General features: G+C 41.4%; 2 long non-coding RNA genes across 2 annotated transcripts in view; both read left to right on the top strand.

Moving 5' to 3' along the window:
* The window catches only part of Gm34632 (predicted gene, 34632), a 42,578-nt gene that overhangs the window by 9,332 nt on the left and 14,681 nt on the right, over positions 1-18,565 (top strand). The gene's annotated exons all lie outside the window — the stretch shown is intronic.
* Positions 1,186-5,444, top strand: Gm10536 (predicted gene 10536). Its single transcript, NR_033455.1, has one exon. It is a non-coding gene; the product is annotated as a predicted gene 10536 (long non-coding RNA).

Here is an 18,565-nt window from a genome sequence, read left to right on the forward strand (position 1 = left end):
ACCAAACCAAACCAAACCAAACCAAACCAAACCAAACCAAACCAAACCAAACCAAACCACCCAAACCAAAAAACCCTCATAATGAACAACAGCGAGAGACTAGGCAGCCATTGAGAGAGGGAAGATCATGTGTTGGATATGGGCATGGGATGGGGAACCGACTCCACTGTAGAACTCTCAAGCAGTAGAAGCAATGGGATCTATATATGCACACACAGACACTCACTATTGGGAATCAACTCAGTTATGGAGGCCACGAAGTCCTATGATCTGTTGTCCGTCAGAAAATCAGTGATTTAACTTTTCTCCCGGCCTAGAGACTTAAAAAATCAGGTGCATAATAGGGCCCAGTCTAAAGTCAAGAAATGCGTACTGCTCCAGCTCAAGCAGGCAGGAAGCAACAATGAAATTCTCTTTGTGCCTTCAAGCTTGCCCAGATTGAGTGATGCTCATGTGAGAGAGGGCGGTTTACTGAGTCTACCTACACAAATGTTACCCTTATCTAGAAACCACTTTATTTCAGCTTACAGTTTTAGGTCATCATGCAGGAAAATCAGGGCAGGACCTCAAGGGAGGTATCTGGAGTCAGGAACTGGTCACTGGCTTGTCCCTGAAGCTTGCTTAGCCTGCTTCTTATACAACTCAGGATCTCTTGCCCAGGGGTGGCACTATCCACAGGTGGGCTTTGCCTCCTACATCAATCATTAGTCAAGAAGATGCCTTACTAATGCCTTGCTTATAGGGAATTGAATGGAAGCATTTTCTCTACTGAGGTTCCTCATCCCAGATAGCTAACTGTAGCTTGTATCAGAGTACTCAGGCCACCACCATAGAAAGATCAAGAAATAATGTTTAATCAGGTATACCGTGGCTTGGTGAAATTGACACATACAGTTAACTCTCACAGATAGAATTAAACCAGGAAGCATTTCAGGCTACGTGAAGAAGTCCTATTCTTTGGCAATCCAATTGCTGAGACCGGGAGAACTGAGGTGATGAGGTTTGCCCCATTAGCTTGTTATGAAGCTTGAACAAGAGCTAGCACAGCACCAGGCTTGTGGAAGTCCCTCTAGTGATAATACTAAGTACTTATGGAATGCAGTGTTCTACTTTAACCCTCTAACATGTAAGGACTCCCCTTCCTCAGAAGTTCTAAGTTGAAAAACTATTCTAGGAATAATAGTAGGTTATAGACTTGAAGGTCCAAAGTTCTTTATAGGCACTAGAGTTAATATAGGAAAATTTATTCTGCTATTGGCAATTTATTAAATAAGGAAAAAAAATAGCGTCTTAAACTCGTACTGCTTCGCTTTCATGTGAAAGACCTAACCCATATCTTTCCCAATTCCTAGGACATCACATTGCAATGAGTGACTCTTAACACTCAAATCAAAAGGAAGATAGAGAAGGACACAGGAAACAAACAGAGCTTTAAATTCCAAGCCATATTTCCAGGTCTCATTGTAAAGCTCCTAGAAAATTTAGGCTTCTAAAAACCTATGTTCATCACCCAGATCTTAGACTTAATGGGAGCTAGTTCCCTGGAGGCAAAAGTATTAGAGTAATAACTGGCCAGGCAAAGACAGAAAAAAAAATGGATTATCCCTTAGAAATGAATTTTATCATTAGCTACTATGAATACCTCAAATTATGACAGATTCACATGTAAGTGTGCCAAAGAAAAGTAGCTGTAATCTATAATACACACAATGTTTTATTACCCAGGAGAATCTAGGTACTAATGTGAATGGTATTGCATCTGTGAAATCCTGAAACCCACAAAGGATTTGAAGATATAAAGCCAAATAAAACATAATACAGAAGGAAATGATTTTGATTATGTAACATTTATATATAGCATCTCATTTTACAATTTTAAATTGCTTTTTCAGTCATTGGTTTATTCTCCCTGCACACCTGGGGAGAATGCCTGTGCTGTTATCCTCTGTTCATAGCTGAGGCATCTGAGACTGAAAGAGGCAAGGGGTTTTGTCCAAAAGCACAATAGGGACAGGGTGTGAAATTGTTCATTCAATCAGATGCCTATTCAATACTACTTTTGGCAAGGCATCAACATCTGTGTGGTGGCAGTGCACAATCATGGGTACCTTATGTGTGGCCACTCTCTTGCAGCAACTTGAGTTCTGCTGGACTAGGCAGTGGTCTGTCAATCAAAGCTGCCCTAGTGAGAAAGGACCAAAATATAAGGGAGGAGGAGGAAGTGAGAGTTTGCTAAGATTCCTGGAGATTCGAAGCCACTGAAGCTTGGGTCAGTTTTGACTAAAGGGGCCGTGGGTTGTGGGAATAGCACAGAGACATGAAGGTGGGGAAATAATTTAACACAGAATAGGAGAATGTTCCAACTGTAGCAGAGTAGTTATTGGGAAAGGACCAGAGAGCAGAAAAGGAACAGGCTTTCCAAGTAATTTAAATGCCCATATAAAATATATGAATTTCAAGCCCATGGATGGGCCTCAGGGGCTGGACTAGACTATCTCTGATTTCTCTTGTTTTCTCATTATTCTAATAGCGGTTACATGCTCATTCCACAAATATGTCATTGCATATTAACTTTCTAAACTTCACGTCAATCTAAAAAGATATGTAGTTTTATTGTGTGTGTGTGTGCACATGCACACGTGTTCACAGGTGCCTACAGAGGCCTGAAGAGAGCACTGGATCATCTGAAGCAGGGATTACAGGTGTTGGAAGGGACCTCCACGAGATCATGGACCTAATAACTATGAGACATGGGACTCGAAAGCCAGACTTCTGACTTCTCACTTGGAAAGGACAGGTGCAGATTCTGGAGTGTGCATGCATTTAGGATACCCAAGGAATGGCACACCCCCTCCCCTAGCCAAGTATCTTTCCAGAAGTAAAATAATGCTTTAACATTCTAGGTATTTTATGTCTACATCCAGCTCTAGGGTAAAAAGAAAGAGAATTTTCACCCCCCCCCGCCTCTACAATTACAATGACATTCTTGTGGATATTGCATACATTCTGATCTCAGCCTAGTCTTTCTACTACTTCAGAATCTTTCTCAAAACACTGGTCATTCCATTTGCACTATAGTTCCTGTTCTTAGCACTGCAGTCGAATCCATTTAACCTCTGCCCATCTCTGTTTAAAGTTTTACCCCTCAAATCTCTCTCCTCTCCTCCCTTCCCCTCCCCCTCCCCTCCCTCTCTCCCTCCCTCCCCCCTCTCTCTCTGTCTCTGTGTCTCTGTGTCTCTGTTCCCTCCCACCCCCTTTCCTCCACCCCAGATCTCAAGATCTAGGGTCTTCTTCAGCATTTTTACTGTTTAATAATTCAAATTAAACAAGAGGAATATTATCATTAACCCACAAATATTTTTGAATGAAAATATTGTTTATGTAAATCTTCCTACAAAGAAGAGAAGCTCCAAGGTTATTTAGATAACATAAAAATTAAAACACACACAAAAATTACATTTGTCAAATAGGATGCTTTTTACTGATCTGATTTAGGGAAAGAGTTAAAAAAAAATCCTACCAATAACCAGTGAGAAAAGCCTCTAGAACAAACAGGCATAAATAATGGGCCAGACAACTAGGAAACTATCCGAATGCGGCCCTCTCCTTGCCTTTTTATCCTCTAGTGATGTGTTTGGTTCGGCTCAGATCATATGACGTCATCAAGAACAGTTAAGAGTTTTTCCATGTTTCTTTTAGAGAAGTTAAGAGAGAGAAAGCAAAGTTCATGCAGAAAGATGATTAAACTTCACCTAGGAATTTACGTTTCCCCTTAAGAGATGTGAAGAGCATGCATTAGGCCATAAACTTGTACCCGAATGCTATCCAGTCTTAAAAGTGGCATGACCCTGTCTTCCAATTTCAAGAAGAGCAGTGGGGTAGGACACTGGCGGCCTACGTGTCACCAAGGAAGGTGATGGAATGAATGCATGATGCTTGGGCTTGTAGATCTGCAAAGCAGGGAACTCTTACTTTGAGATATTAGAAAAACAGAAATTTGAGAGACTCAGAGGGAATCATGTAACCTATTATAATCATTTGTATCTTTACAAAGGGAAAAAAACTACAATACACACTTCAGGGGATTTTGCATATTAGTGGAAGAAAGTGTTAAAGATACATAAGTGAATCCCATTGAAGGCATAGATTAGCATTAATATCTTCTGACTATTGCAATAAATTCTATGTGGCTCTTTCTTCTCCTAAAATGTTCAGCAAAAAGTACTGAAATCCTTTAAGATGGTTGAGGTAGAAACATACTTGAATTCACTTTATTTTAAAACAGTGGCTGCAGATAATTCCCTTTACCAACAAGGCTCACTGCTCCAGGGCTCTGTTTCCATGGAATTTCTGAAAACTGACCAGGGTCTAAAAGCTGTACATTTCATCTTGCTTGTTGTCAAAGGTTAGTCTACGAGTCTCCATAAAACTGGCACACCAGCCAACCAAATCCTGGGGTGGGGGTGGGGGTCTCTGTAGGAAGCTGGTATTCTTATAAGTGAATTGCTGAATTACAGAAACTTCAGGTAACCTCCACAGCAAAGATTGGTGGTGTTGCCTACAGATATTAGGATCTTTTACAAATCTTCAAATTAGGCAAATAAATGCCCCTCAGAAATCCAACCTAAATTCCCAAGGAGGTATGAGTGGGATCAAGATCAAGTGGCCCAGAAAGGGCTTTCTCCCTAAGGTTCAGGGCTGACATTAGCTAGAGTGGACAGTCACAGGAATCATGCAATTGTGGACTAAATAGTTGTAAAGTGGACCTGACCCTTTAAACTTTGACCTTTTCAAAGCAAAATGTAGAAATATTTTAAAATCCAGGCTTGTTTTCTTCTTGTTTTTCCAAGAAGCTGAACACACACACAAATGAGCTGTGAGTTGTGGGCCAACATATTTATAAAACCTACCCAGATTCCCAAGGTATGGAGTCCTGCCTCCTCATTCTTGCCTAGTCTCATTGTGAAATACAAGTGAAGGTATCTTTGACCACATATTCTTTGTGTCACATGGAAGAGATGAGCAAACAGATTACAGGGCTCCTTTCTGCACTTTTTTTACTGCACTGTCTTCCTGTGACCATAGTTTGTGTTTCTTTGTTTTGGTACCGAGAAGGAATAGGTTGATGTTGGGAAAGGAGCTTTCAAATGATGATAAAGGTTGCAGGAAGGCCTGCTTAAGTGTTTCTTTTGGTATTTGCCTCATTTTAAAAGGCTGTGACTAGGACTTCATACCTGTCTAATAAGCATGCATGGACCATTTCGTGTTTGGTGACTGCTTTATAGGCCCTCATTAGTCCCCACAGTACCCCTTTAGGGTTGGGCAGGCATTACCACCTACAGGTTACATGTGAGGAAATTTAAGACACAAAAGGATTATGTGATTTGTACAGGGTCACCCGGCATGTGACTCTAGCTAATAAAAGATGACTACAAACTCTTTCCAAATAAAAAGAACGTGAAGTAGCCTTGGTGGTAGCAGACTCACAGGAGAAGCTAAGTACTGCTAGGACTAGGGGGCTTGCACTCCATGTAACATGAAGTTTCTCACCTGAAGGCTGGTTCTGAAATAGTCATTGTCAAACCAGAAATGTCTCTACATTTTGAAGAGCATATGAATACCTCACCCTTACTCAGCCTCTAGACTCGTAAGTGATGGGTGGAAGCTAGATTATCTGTACCTTGGAAAAGCTCTTGGTTAGGAGTTGGGAGAGGTCTGATGCTCAGCCAGAATCAAGAACTCTAGAATTCAATCATAAGCTAAGTACAATCACAAAACACCATGGGTCCATTTAGAGAAGGATGTCTGGGGTCTTCTAGGCCTCTAACCAACCAGGTCATGATTATTACCAGCAAAAGAACCACATGTATAAAGTAACTATAACAACCACATATTGTCCTAGGAAGTCATGTAGAGATTAAGGTTTATTTGAGAACCATCGGTCTTTGATATTATCATTTACTGATCCACTGTTCAGTTCTTATTTGGTTCATTTTAATATTTTCACTCTTAGTACCTTGTGTTTCTTCCTAACCCACATGGGGAGAACCAATAATACTTGCTCATGCATCCTCTTGTCAAACATTTATTAAATTCTTGCTATGTGGAGACTATAGAATGAAAAATAATTATAGGTAAAACCAAATTAAACAAACAAACAAACAAAGAAACAAAATACTCTAGAATACTAGGCCACACATACTAAGTGATAATAAGAAGTAACAATGAAGTGTTAGGTAGGCACTCTTTGTAACTGCTTACACACCCATCATTTAGTAATGCATAAATAAATACAGTAAAGTAGGGGCTTTAGATATAGCTCCATGGTAGGGTTACACATGTCTGTAAGGTTTGATCCCAAACACAGATGATCACCACCAAGAGCCATAATCAGGTGGAATGGAGTATGCATATACACTATAACACAGATGGGCCTAAAAGACATTATGCTAAGTCAAAGACAGCCACGAGGAGTGTAATAAAAGAGACAAGGAGTACATATTTTATCATTCCGTTTCTATGGAATGCCCAGAATAAGCAAATGTATGGTTGCATCAGCTGGAAAGAGGAAGGAGGAATGTGGACTGGCACCTAATGGACATGGTTTTCTTTGAGAAGTGGTGAAAAAAAAAACTTCAAATGTGTTGATTATACTAAAAGCTACTAAATATAATATTTAAATGGAATAATCATGTCATTTTGGAATATATTTCAGTGAGAGAAGGAGGAGGGAGGGAGAGGTAAAGAGAGATATAGAGCAAGAGAGAGAGATGGAGACAGAGACAAAGAGAAACAGACAGAGACAGAGACAAAGAGAGACAGACAGAGAGAGACAGAGACAGAGACAGAGATAGAGACAGAGAGAGACAGAGAGAGAGACAGACTCCTGAAGGAAAAGGTGATTACTATGGACTAGAAGAAAGTAGTGGAAAATGTTGTGAAGGAAGTAGCATTTGAGCTGAGTCAGGTGACTTGGTAAGGTAGATTGCTAGAGTCAGTCATGCTCAAAGATGCAAAAGTGGGGGGTGGGGCTTTCATGCAAGGGCAAATTACCTGGAGGAAATAGCGTTTAAGACACGCAAAGAAAACAGTAGGTGGGGTCTGGATGACATCCTGAACCCCAGAATTTGATTTTCTTTTTTCTTTATTGGAGCTGGTTTGCAGGCAGGGTGAGAGAGCAGTGAGGAAGAAAGGTTACTAAAATATGTGAGTGAGATGTGGGATGTAGGCAGAGACAGATGTGACAAGAAGGTTCAGTAGAATTATAAAATGCACTGACACTGGGGAGCAGGTGAAAAAGCTCCAATGTGTGTACCTCACCATCTCAGCCTTCGAGGAGCTTGGAGCTGGCTGACTTTGTAATTTATAATCACCATATTCAAACCTTTTTGTTCAAATGACACCCTGCAACTGTAGCTGTTGAACACCTTGCTGACAAACATTTGGTTACAGAAACCCCTACATTTTTTAAACTAAGGACCATGCATTATGCATCAAGGGTGGACTGAAGAAGAAAATAGTATCCTACCATCCTGTGTGCCCTTTGAAAACAGACCTTCCCTTGTTGATGAACTGGTCTTTTATGGCCTTTCCTAAATGACTAAGTATCTACCACTTAATCAGATAGCTTCCCTAGAAACACTTCCTTTGGTGTGAGCAACTTGGATTTACTGCCCCGGCAACACCTCCCATCCACCGCCCACACTGCAATTTGGCTCAGTTCTTGTTAACAGGTGTTTTCAAGAGTCATTTTGTTTTGTTTCTAATAAAGGTGCAGACTCTGAAAAGCATAGGCTGAATGTATCCCCCATCTGAACTCTCCCTCCCGAGTGTTTAGTAGGGAAGATCTGAGATGGTGAAGTCTCCAGGACAAGGGAGACAGAGACTGCTGTTTCTGCCAGTCATGGAAGGCCTCACCTGTGTTTTTCTCTAGGAGCAGCAGCAGCCAGCTCCCTTAACAAGATGGAAATAGTTTCTTCCAGTGAATGCTGTATATGCCTCCTGGGGGATCTATCTGGTAAGGTTTCCTCTGTGGGCTTTGGAAAGTGTTGCAATGGCACACTGCCTGCTGCTTGTCGAATTTGAGAACGATGTCCCCAAAGACGCCTAACAAACAGGAGTTTACCAAGCAGACTGCACCATTTAGAACAGCACACAGCGAGATGTGCCTACCTGAGCCCGTCAGGGAACAATGATTGCAACTCATTTTCAAATGACAGTTGTTAGCAGAACTAATGACAACAGTCTCAGGTGAGAATGTAAGCAGTCACTTTTGAGGGCTGGCATCACAGGCTCAAACAGGGGAGTCTCAGGTATGCCATGGGCTTTTTCCTACTGCTGTGGAAATGGACAGAATAAGGACCACAAGGGTCAGATAAAGGCTTAAATAACATGGCTCTGGTATGGCTATCTGGAATGAGTTAGTTAAAATGGCTTCCACTGGCTATGTGGGGAGTAATTAAGTAAATAATTAGCGTGATTGTCCTGTAATTTGTTATGTAACTAGTTTTGGCAAGAGGCCACTTTTGTATGATTTTCACACAAATGTCCTTGGAACAAGAGCCTATTATTCTTTCTCCAACTGTTATATCAGCCAATGGCTTGACCCCTCCTCTTTAATTTCTCAGTCTCAGTCTCCTCCTAGTCCTGGGTCAGTTTTGTCAGGGGATCCTCATGCTTCATTTTCCGTTGCCTCTGAATGGTTCTGTGATTTGCTCATATGGTTCCTAGCTTAAGGTACTGTATTAGGAGGGGTATTACTGCTATGAATAGACACCATGTGCAAGGCAACTCTTTTTTTTTTTTTGGTTAATTTTTTTATTAGGTATTTTCTTCATTTACATTTCCAATGCTATCCCAAAAGTCCCCCCATACCCTCCCCCCCAACTCCCCTCTACCCCCAATCCCACTTCTTGGCCCTGGCGTTCCCCTGTACTGAGGCATATAAAGTTTGCAAGACCAATGGGCCTCTTTTTCCAATGATGGCCAACTAGGCCATCTTCTGATACATATGCAGCTAGAGACACGAACTCCGGGGGGTACTGGTTAGTTCATAATGTTGTTCCACCTATAGGGTTGCAGATCCCTTTAGCTCCTTGGGTACTTTCTCTAGCTCCTCCATTGGGGTCCCTGTGATCCATCCAATAGCTGACTGTGAGCATCCACAAGGCAACTCTTATAAAAGACATTTAATTGCGGCTGGCTCACAGGTTCAGAGGTTCAGTCCATTATCATCAAGGTGGAAACATGGCAGCATCCAGACAGACATGGTACAGGAGGAGCTGAGAATTCTACATCTTCATCCTAAGGCTGCTAGCAGAATACTGGCTTCCAGGCAGCTAGGATGAAGGTCCTAAAGCCCACACCCACAGTGACAAGCCTACTCAAAAAGGCCACACCTACTCCAAGGCCACACATTCTTATAGTACCACTCCCTGGGCCTCGTATATACAAACCATCACAGGCATATTGGGAACTGATGGGATTTTTAAGGGGTAGGGCCTAGTTGGAGGGAGTTAAGTCATTGAGGGTATATTCTTGGGAAGGATATTAGGCACTTGGACTCTTCCTGTGTTTTTGCTTCCTGGCCAATATGAGGTGAGAACTTTGCTATGCATACCCTACTATCATATCATACTTTGCCACGGCCCAAATGCAGCAGAGATAACTAACAATGTATTGAAACCTCCAAAATTAGCCTTTCCTCTTTTATTATTTCTGTTGGAATATTACAGCAACAGAAAGCTGAACACTACGCTCATCTTTGGATTTGCCTCTTCTCCAGTTATTTACTTATTTACTTGAGACAGGGTTTTACTATGTTGCCTTGGCTGATCTGGAACTCAAGAGATACACACCTTCCTCTGCCTCCTGAGAGCTGGGATTAAAAGCTTGCACAACCACACAGGGCCAGAGCACCTTTTGTTTGGTATAACTCTGTTTCCAGTGTGAGATGTGGATGAAGCCCTGAGGAATCAGAGATGCCAGGGCACTGTGTTGTAGGTTGAATGTGAATTGTTCTCACAGGCATTGTGTTAGAATACTTGGTCCCGATGTTGGCACTACTCAGGGCCTAGCTAGGTCCTTATGTGTTAGAGAGCCTACCTTCGCTTGTCCTCTGCTTCCTGATCTACCAAAGTGTAACACGCCTGCTCCAAGTTCAAGTTCCTATATGGATGGTGACCCTCATTCATGGCTCCCTCACCATTAATGACATCCTTCTGAGCTGCTTGCTCTCTTCGGGTATTTGGACACTGATGGAAAGAGCAACTAACACTTTTCCAATCACCCTGTCTCCAAGTTTTGTGCCTCTCATTTGGAAGCTCTCTTTATTTTGTGGGACACCTGACTTAGCCACCAGAAAGCATCCCCTTGTCAATCAGGGATTTCAGAGGACACTTCCTGAACAGAATTAAAAGACCCAGTGACAAGCCTATGCTGAACGGGTCTTCCCGAGGTCTACAACCATGTTCTTAGTTCTGATGAAAATCGCAGTATGCTTCTAACTGAGCAAGGCTTGTTCTCTGATCTGATAGCGCTGTGTCAGTGATTAAAAAGAGGATCACGTTATGGGTTTGGTAAGAAAAAAGACTTATTTCCAAGGTTTAAAGGTTTATCTTTTGCAGAGAGCAAAAAAAAAAAAAAAAGATATCAATGAGAAATGATCATGCCATGTGAACAGGAGGAACCAGGCCTGGTTTCAAACTAATGATGAAGATTTAGCATTGCAAATCCATGGTTTAAAGATGACGATTTGATAATAGCATGCCAGTGGGACAATCAGACCCTTAACTGCTCCCTTCTGGTGAGGCGATGTCTCTATTTAAATGAACATCTTGTATTGAGTGTTTAAAACTCCCTTCTTTTCTTCTCCCCATTATTTAGTTTTTTCCCCAATTGTTCAGCATAACTAAAGAGTCTTAAGCAGGGAATTGCACATAATTATAGGTTCTGCACCAGTGGCAAAGTGATGTTTCTTCTTAAGTATTTAAAATCATCAACTTTACTCTTCTTCCCTCCATTGTACAATTTAGTATAAATGGCAAGAGTGTCTCTTGCTACCTTTGAAGGCATCGTTTGGCCTCACTCTGTGCAGTTTACAAACATATCACGAACTATACAATATGCTTTCCACGTATAAACAGAAAAATACCATTATACACAAATAGGGTAAAAGAAGGAATATCTGAACTGTTTTGTCTGCTAATAAGGCAAGGAGCTTTAAGAATGTCTAATTGAAAGTCCCTGACTCCCCTGGACAGGTTGTGGCCGGCATCCTCCAGCAGAGAGGCCATTCCGTGCTGTCAGGTGGGAACTCGCAGCCCCATAGTCCTCTCCACCTTGTCTCTATTACTGGCTTTGAGAAATCTTCCACTGCTAAAACTCCTAACTTGAAAATGCTTCACAGAGCAGGATCCTTGCCAAATTCAAGGATCTTGCTAGTTTGCAAGGCAAGAGATGCCATACAGAATGAAGGGCTGATACTACAAGCCAGTAGTCACAGTGGGAACAAATCCTCCAATTTGTAGTCTCTGAATGTCTTAATTCCTTGAACCTTCAGAGTGAGACTAGCTTTAAGAATAAATTGACAAAGCAATATTGGATGAGCTATAGTTAAACCTCAGATCCTCAGGCAGTTCTTTCTCATACACACACACCCCTCCGCCACCCCCAATCCCAACTCTGTCTCTGTCAGCATCTATTTTCTCTTCTTGGTCTTAAACTCATAACAAAGAACACAGAGCAATGCTTTACTTACTAGGCCAAGGAGTAAGTTGCTCTGATAAGAGCTTCCCAACCCACAGTTAGCTTAGTGCCATTGTGTATTTGAACACTTTTGACTGCTTGTTTTCATGTATTCTCTCTGCATGTGCACACACATGTGCCATGCCTAAGGAAGTCAGAAGACAACTTGTGGGAGTTGGTTCTCTCCTTCTACCCTAAGGGTTCTGGGAATTAACTCAGGTGATCTGGATTGGTGGCAAGCAGTTTACCCATCAAGCCATCTTGCCACCCATTAAGTTTCTCCTCCCCCCCTGATATTTATATGTGTGTGCGTGTGTATGTGTGTGCGTGCATGCGCACATACACGTGTAGAAACCAGAAGACAACTTTCGAGAGTTGGTTCTCTCCTAATATATGAGTCCCAGATACTGAATTCAGGTCACCGGGCTTGGCAGCAAGTGCCTTTATCTACAAGTCACCTCACTGGTCCCTTTCTTTCTTTCTTTCTTTCTTTCTTTCTTTCTTTCTTTCTTTCTTTCTTTCTTTCTTTCTTTCTTTCTTTCTCTCTCTCTCTCTTTCTTTCTCTTTCTTTCTTTCTTTCTTTCTTTCTTTCTTTCTTTCTTTCTTTCTTTCTTCCTTTCTTTCTTTCTTTTGAGGAAGTTTTAAAAAATAAAATTTTATCTCTTGCTTCCAAGACCAGAGAATGGGTTGACACTGTGGTGGTGACTCAGGATGGCTGGGGTCTTTTGACTAACATAGTCCTGCACTGCTGTCAGAGTTTGAAATTTATAACATGTTGATGAATGTAAGTAGCTTAATTTGGTCAAAGATTCAACCTGCCCTTAGCTTGTATCATCTCTACATCCTGCTGTTACTGAATCATTCAAGAGTCTCTGTTATCAGTCTACCCCATTTCTAAGGACAGAAAGTATTCTATCACTAATACCCCATACAAAGCATTTTAATATGAAAGGGGCATGTTCTCAACTCTCATAAGGTACCCTGGCTGGACTCGTTTCTAGTCTATTGATAGCCATTGTGTTTCAGTGTTGCTATTCCCCATCTGTTGTATGACTCTAGTATTTCTCCTCTTTCCTGAAGGTTTACATTTCAGATTGCTCAATTCAGAATGTAAGCTATAGTAGTTACCTTCTTTCAACCAGAGGGATGTTAAAATGCAAAGCATCAGTTCCTAAACCAGACTGACCAAAGGCCAGTCTTTGCTGGCTCTGCCTCCAAGGTCAACATGTATTTCTGTGTTCATAAACAGACATCTATGGCAGGTACTTAGGGTCATGGTATAAAATATACTGGTCTCCATGGTGAATAAGAGCCATGTGTCTCTGGACCATGAAGGTTTATCATAATTTACTTTCCAGAGTTAGGGCCACCCTGGGGGTTCCTGAATGCCCTTGCTAGGCACTAATCATTTCCAAGATAGGCTGAAGATGAAGGCGGTCTAGTCCTGGTACTGCCTGGGACTAAGGAGATATTTTTTCAGATCTTTTCTGATTTTTTTTTGAGACTCTAATGAGGTATCTGTGAAAACTTTCTAAGAAATGGATACTTTACACCCCTTCCCAATACCTACTACAAGAGGAATATCCAGGGACCAAAGCCATCCAGATAGCTAAAGGTCCTTGAAAGAACACAACCAATAAAAGCCAGGGCACTATGACACCTTCAGAGGACAGATACCCTTCTACAGCAAGCCATAGATATCCTAACACAACTGAAGCACAAGGAAAATGACCTTAAATATCATCTTATAAAGATGATAGAGGCTTTTTATAGAGGTAATAAATAAATCCCTTACAGAAATACAGGAAAATACAATCAAACATGTAGATGTCTTTAAAGAGGAAACAAATTAATCCCTTAAAGATATATAAGAAAATAATATTAAACAGATGAAGGAAATAAATAAAACTGTGTAAGACCTGAAAGTGGAAATAGAAGTAATAAAGAAAACATAAACTTCCCTGGAGGTGGAAAACCTAGGGAAGAGAACAGGAACAACAGAGGCAAGCATCACCAACAGAAGACAGGAGATGGAAGAGAGGATCTCAGGCATAGATGATACACCAGTCAAAGAAAATGTTAAAACTAAAAATTTCCTGACACAAAACATCCAGGAAATCTGGGCTACCATGAAAAGACCTAACCTAAGAATAACTGAATGAGAAGAAGGTGAAGAGTCCCAGCTCCAAGGCCCAGAAAATACTCTCCACAAAATCATAGAAGAAAACTTTCCCAACCTAAAGAAAGAGATGCCTATAAACATACAAAAAGCTTATAGAACACCATTAGACTGGACCAGAAAAGAAAATCCTCCTGCTATATAATAATCAAAACACAAAATCTATAGAAGAAAGAAAGAATATTAAAAGCTGTGAGGGAAAGAGGACAGGTAACATATAAAGGCTGACCTATCAGAATTACATTCAAATTCTCAACAGAGACTCTAAAAGCTAGAAGGACCTGGACAGATTATCTTGAAACCTCTAAAAAACCACAGATGCCAACCTAGACTACTATACTCAGCAAAGCTCTCAATTACCATAGATCCAAATTTAAGCAATATCTAGCCACAAATGCAGCCCTACCAAAAATTCTAGAAGGAAAATTCCAACTCCAGGAAGATAACTACATCCAAGAAAACATAGTAACTAAGTAACTCCATACCAGAAAAAGCAAGCAAAGCACACATCAACACATAAACACACAAACACACACAGTAACACTACCAACAGCAAAATACCTGAAATAAAAATCACTGGTCATTAATATCTCTCAACACCAGTGGACTCAATTCCCCAATAAAAAGACACAGGCTAACAGAGTGAATGTGAAAACAGGATCCATCATTATTCTGTGTACAAGAAACACAACTCAGCAATAAAAATAGACATTATCTCAGAGTAAAGGGTTGGAAAAAAGTTTTCCAAGCAAACAGACCAAAGAAGCAAGCTGGAGTAACCATTCTAATATCTAAAGAATAAACTTTCAACCAAAATTAATCAAAAGAGACAGTAAAGGACACTTCACACTCATTATAGGAAAAATCTGCCAAGATGATATCTCAGTTCTGAACATCTATGCCCCAAACACAAGGGCACCCACACGTATAAAGGAAACACTGCTAAAGCTTAAATCACACATTGAACCCCACACATTAACAGGAGACTTCAACACCCTACTCACCAATTGACATGTCATCGAGACAGAAACTAAACAGAGAAATAAAGAAACTAGTAGACATTATGAATGAAATGGACCTAATAGACACCTATGGAATATTTCACCCAAACATAAAAAAAAAAAAAAATACCTTCTTTTCAGCACCTCATGGATCCTTCTCCAAAACTGACCATATAGTTGGTCGCAAAGCAAGCCTCAACAGATACAAGAAAATTGAAATAATGCCTCGTATCTTATCAGACCATCATGGACTAAAGCTGGACTTCAACAACAGCAGAAACACCAGAAAGCCTACAAATTCATGGAAATTGAACAACCCTCTTCTCAATGATCTCTGAGTCAGGGAAGAAATAAAGAAATAAAGACTTTCAAGAATCAAATGAAAATGAAGGCACAGCATACCCAAAATTATGGGACACAATGAAAGAAGTACTAAGAGTATATATGCCTCCATAACAAAAAAAGTACAAAACCATACAATGGAAAAAAGAAAGCATCTTCAATAAATGGTGCTGGTCTAAGTGGATGTCTACATGTAGAAGAATGCAAATAGATCCATATTTATCATCCTACACAAAACTCAAGTCCAATTGGATTAAGGACCTCAACATAAAACTAGATACACTAAATCTCATTGAAGAGAAAGTGGGAAATACCCTTGAACTCATTGGTACAGGAGACAAATTCCTGAGCAGAACACCAATGGCTCAGGCTCTAAGATCAACAACTGAAAACAGGACCTCATGAAACTGCAAAGCTTCTGTCAATAAGTCAAAGGACACTGTCAATAGAACAAAATGGCAGCCTATAGATTGGGAAAAGATCTTCACCAATCATACATCTGACAGAGGGCTAATATCCAAAATTTATAAAGAACTGAAGAAATTAAATACGAACAATTCAAATAACCCAATTTAAAAAAATGGGGCAGAGAGCTAAACAGAATTCTCAACAGAGGAATTTCAAATAGCTTAGACACACTTAAAGAAATGTTCAAAGTCCTTAGTCATCAGGGAAATGCAAACCAAAACAACTCTCAGATTTTTATCTTACACCTATCAGAATGGCTAATACCAAACAATCAAGAGATAGCACATGCTGGCGAGTATGTGGAACAAGGGCAACACTTCTCCATTGCTGGTGGAAGTGCAAAGTTGTACAAACACTTTGGAAGTCAATTTGGCGGTTTCTCAGAAAACTGGGAATAGTTCTACCTCAAGACCCAGCTATAACACTCCTGGACATATAACCAAAAGATGCTCCACTATCCTACAGAGACACTTGCTCAACTACATTCACAGCAGCTTTATTTGTAATAGCCAGAAACTAGAAACAACCTAAATGTCCCTCAACTGAACAATGAATAAAGAAAATGTGGTACATTTACATGATGGAATACTATTCAGCGATGAAAAACAAAGACATCATGAATTTTGCAAGCAAATGGATGGATCTTGAGAATATCATTCTGAGTGAGGTCATGAAGTCCCAAAAGAACATGCGCAGTACACATTCACTTATAAGTGGACATTAGCCATAAAATATCGGATGCCCTTGCTACAATCCACAGACCCAAGGAGGCTGGGCAGGAAGGAGGGTACAAGCAAGGATGCTTGAGCCTCACTTGGAAGGGGGAAATAGAATGGTTGTGAAAGGCAGATAGGAGGGATCTGGGTGGAAGAGGTGATCAGGAGGGAAATTGGGGTGGGGCATGGGGTAGTGTAGGGAGGGGCAGGGGGTGGCCAGATGGCCATGAGAATGAGTGGAAAACAGCAAATGATGGGGGTGAGGTGGTCTCCAGGAAGAGACAGAAACCTAGGATAGGGGAGGTCCCAAGAATCAATGGGGTATCCTAAGCTGTAACTCACAGCATTGGGGATATGGAGGCTGGGGAGGCCACCTCCTGTGGCCAGGCAGGAACCCCAGTAGAGGGATAGGGACACGAATCCACCCAAAAAACTTTCAGCCCCAAACTTACCCTGTCTATAAGAAATGCAGGGACTAGGTATGGAGCAGAGATTGAGGGAATAGCCAACCAATAACCGGTTCAACTGGAAACCCATCCCATGGAGAAGCACCAATCCCTGGCACTATTAAAGATACTCTGTTATACTTGTAGACCAGGAGTCTAGCATGGCTGTCCTCTTAGAGGCCCCACCCACCAACTGACTCAGACAGAGTCCTACACCCTCAGCAAAAGAGTGGCCATCCACTAGAGTCTTGGGGACTCTAATGGAAGAATAGGAGACAGGATTGCAGCCCTTAAGGGAATAATGGACTCCACAGGAAAACCAACAGAATCAACTAACAGCCATGCAACTTGGTCTTCATGTGGGTCCTGAACAACTAGAACAGGGCTATCCCTGAAGCTGTTGCCTGTATGAAGGATATGTTCTTTTAGCTGGGCTGCCCTGTCTGGCCTCAGTGGGAGATGAAGTGCCTAGCCTTCCAGAGACTTGAAGTGCCAGGGTGGGGGGAAAGCCAAGGGGAGGAGAAGGGAAGGAGTGTGGGAGGGCACAGTGAGCGAAATGGATGCTTTCTGAATCGCTGACTCATTTTACTATAATTCCTTCCAGTTTACTTCTGTTCTTCCAATCTCAACAACTGCAACTACTTCCTATTGCTATGGTAACAGTGGTTTAAAAGAACACAAATGTATTCTCCTATATTGCTTATTAGTAACTTTTCTACTGCACCGATTAAATACTATAACCAAAAGCAACTTACAGGAGCGTTTCTTTCCAGTTACGGTCCCAGACGGAGTGCCCATCAGGGTGAGGAAAACACGACAGCAGGCCACTGGAGGAGGAAGCTGAGGGATCACACCTCAAAGGGGACCTGACCCACAGGCTGAGAACCAGGTTCTAGGGTGCCATTGCTGACCTTTTGCTTTGCCTAGTGTCTGGAATTCCTAAGCTAAGATTCCTAAGCTTGGGGCTTCTTTCTTTTATCAGTCTAACCTCTTGCTTCCATAGCCACGTCTTCCTTTCTTTTCTGCAGTCAAACTTCCTGTCTCCCTCTTACATAGACATGAGATTAAATGTGGGTAATAGGATTTCTCCATGCTGAGATGCGCCACACTTTCAAATTCCTTCTCACTATAAGTGACATGCCTGAGTCTGGGAACAAGGACCCAAGTATCTTGGAGAATATTCAGTTTATGGCAGCACCAATTCCCTTGTTTCAACCCTGAAGTCTCTTCAGTCCCTGTCTTAAATCTCTTGATATTTCAAACTATCGGTACTTTAGGAAAAAGCGCATCTTCTGAGGAGACAAATGTATGTCTTTGTCAAGTGCTTTTCCTTCTTGAATGCAAGCCCCTGGGAGAAGGATCTCTGGCTATCTGGTTTGGTGTGCTAGCGCCAGTGCTTATAACAGTGCGGGTGCTATCAAATCACAGCTATCACATAACAGAAAGTGGATAAGATCCTACCTTTTCCAGTTCTGTCATCTCTTACCCCATCCCTGGTGACTTCCTCTACTTTTGTGTGTAAAGATGGGCATACTCCAGGTAAATGCTCCTAATATGCCAAATGGATGAAATTCCAACCATACCCTGTAGCTCTTAAGTCTGTACCCCAAACCTAGACCCGTGGTTTGCACTTTGGATTGTAATCTGTTCCTGGATGTCCCACAGTAT

Source organism: Mus musculus, chromosome 18, assembly GCF_000001635.26.
Source record: "Mus musculus strain C57BL/6J chromosome 18, GRCm38.p6 C57BL/6J".
NCBI classification, from domain to species: domain Eukaryota; kingdom Metazoa; phylum Chordata; class Mammalia; order Rodentia; family Muridae; genus Mus; species Mus musculus.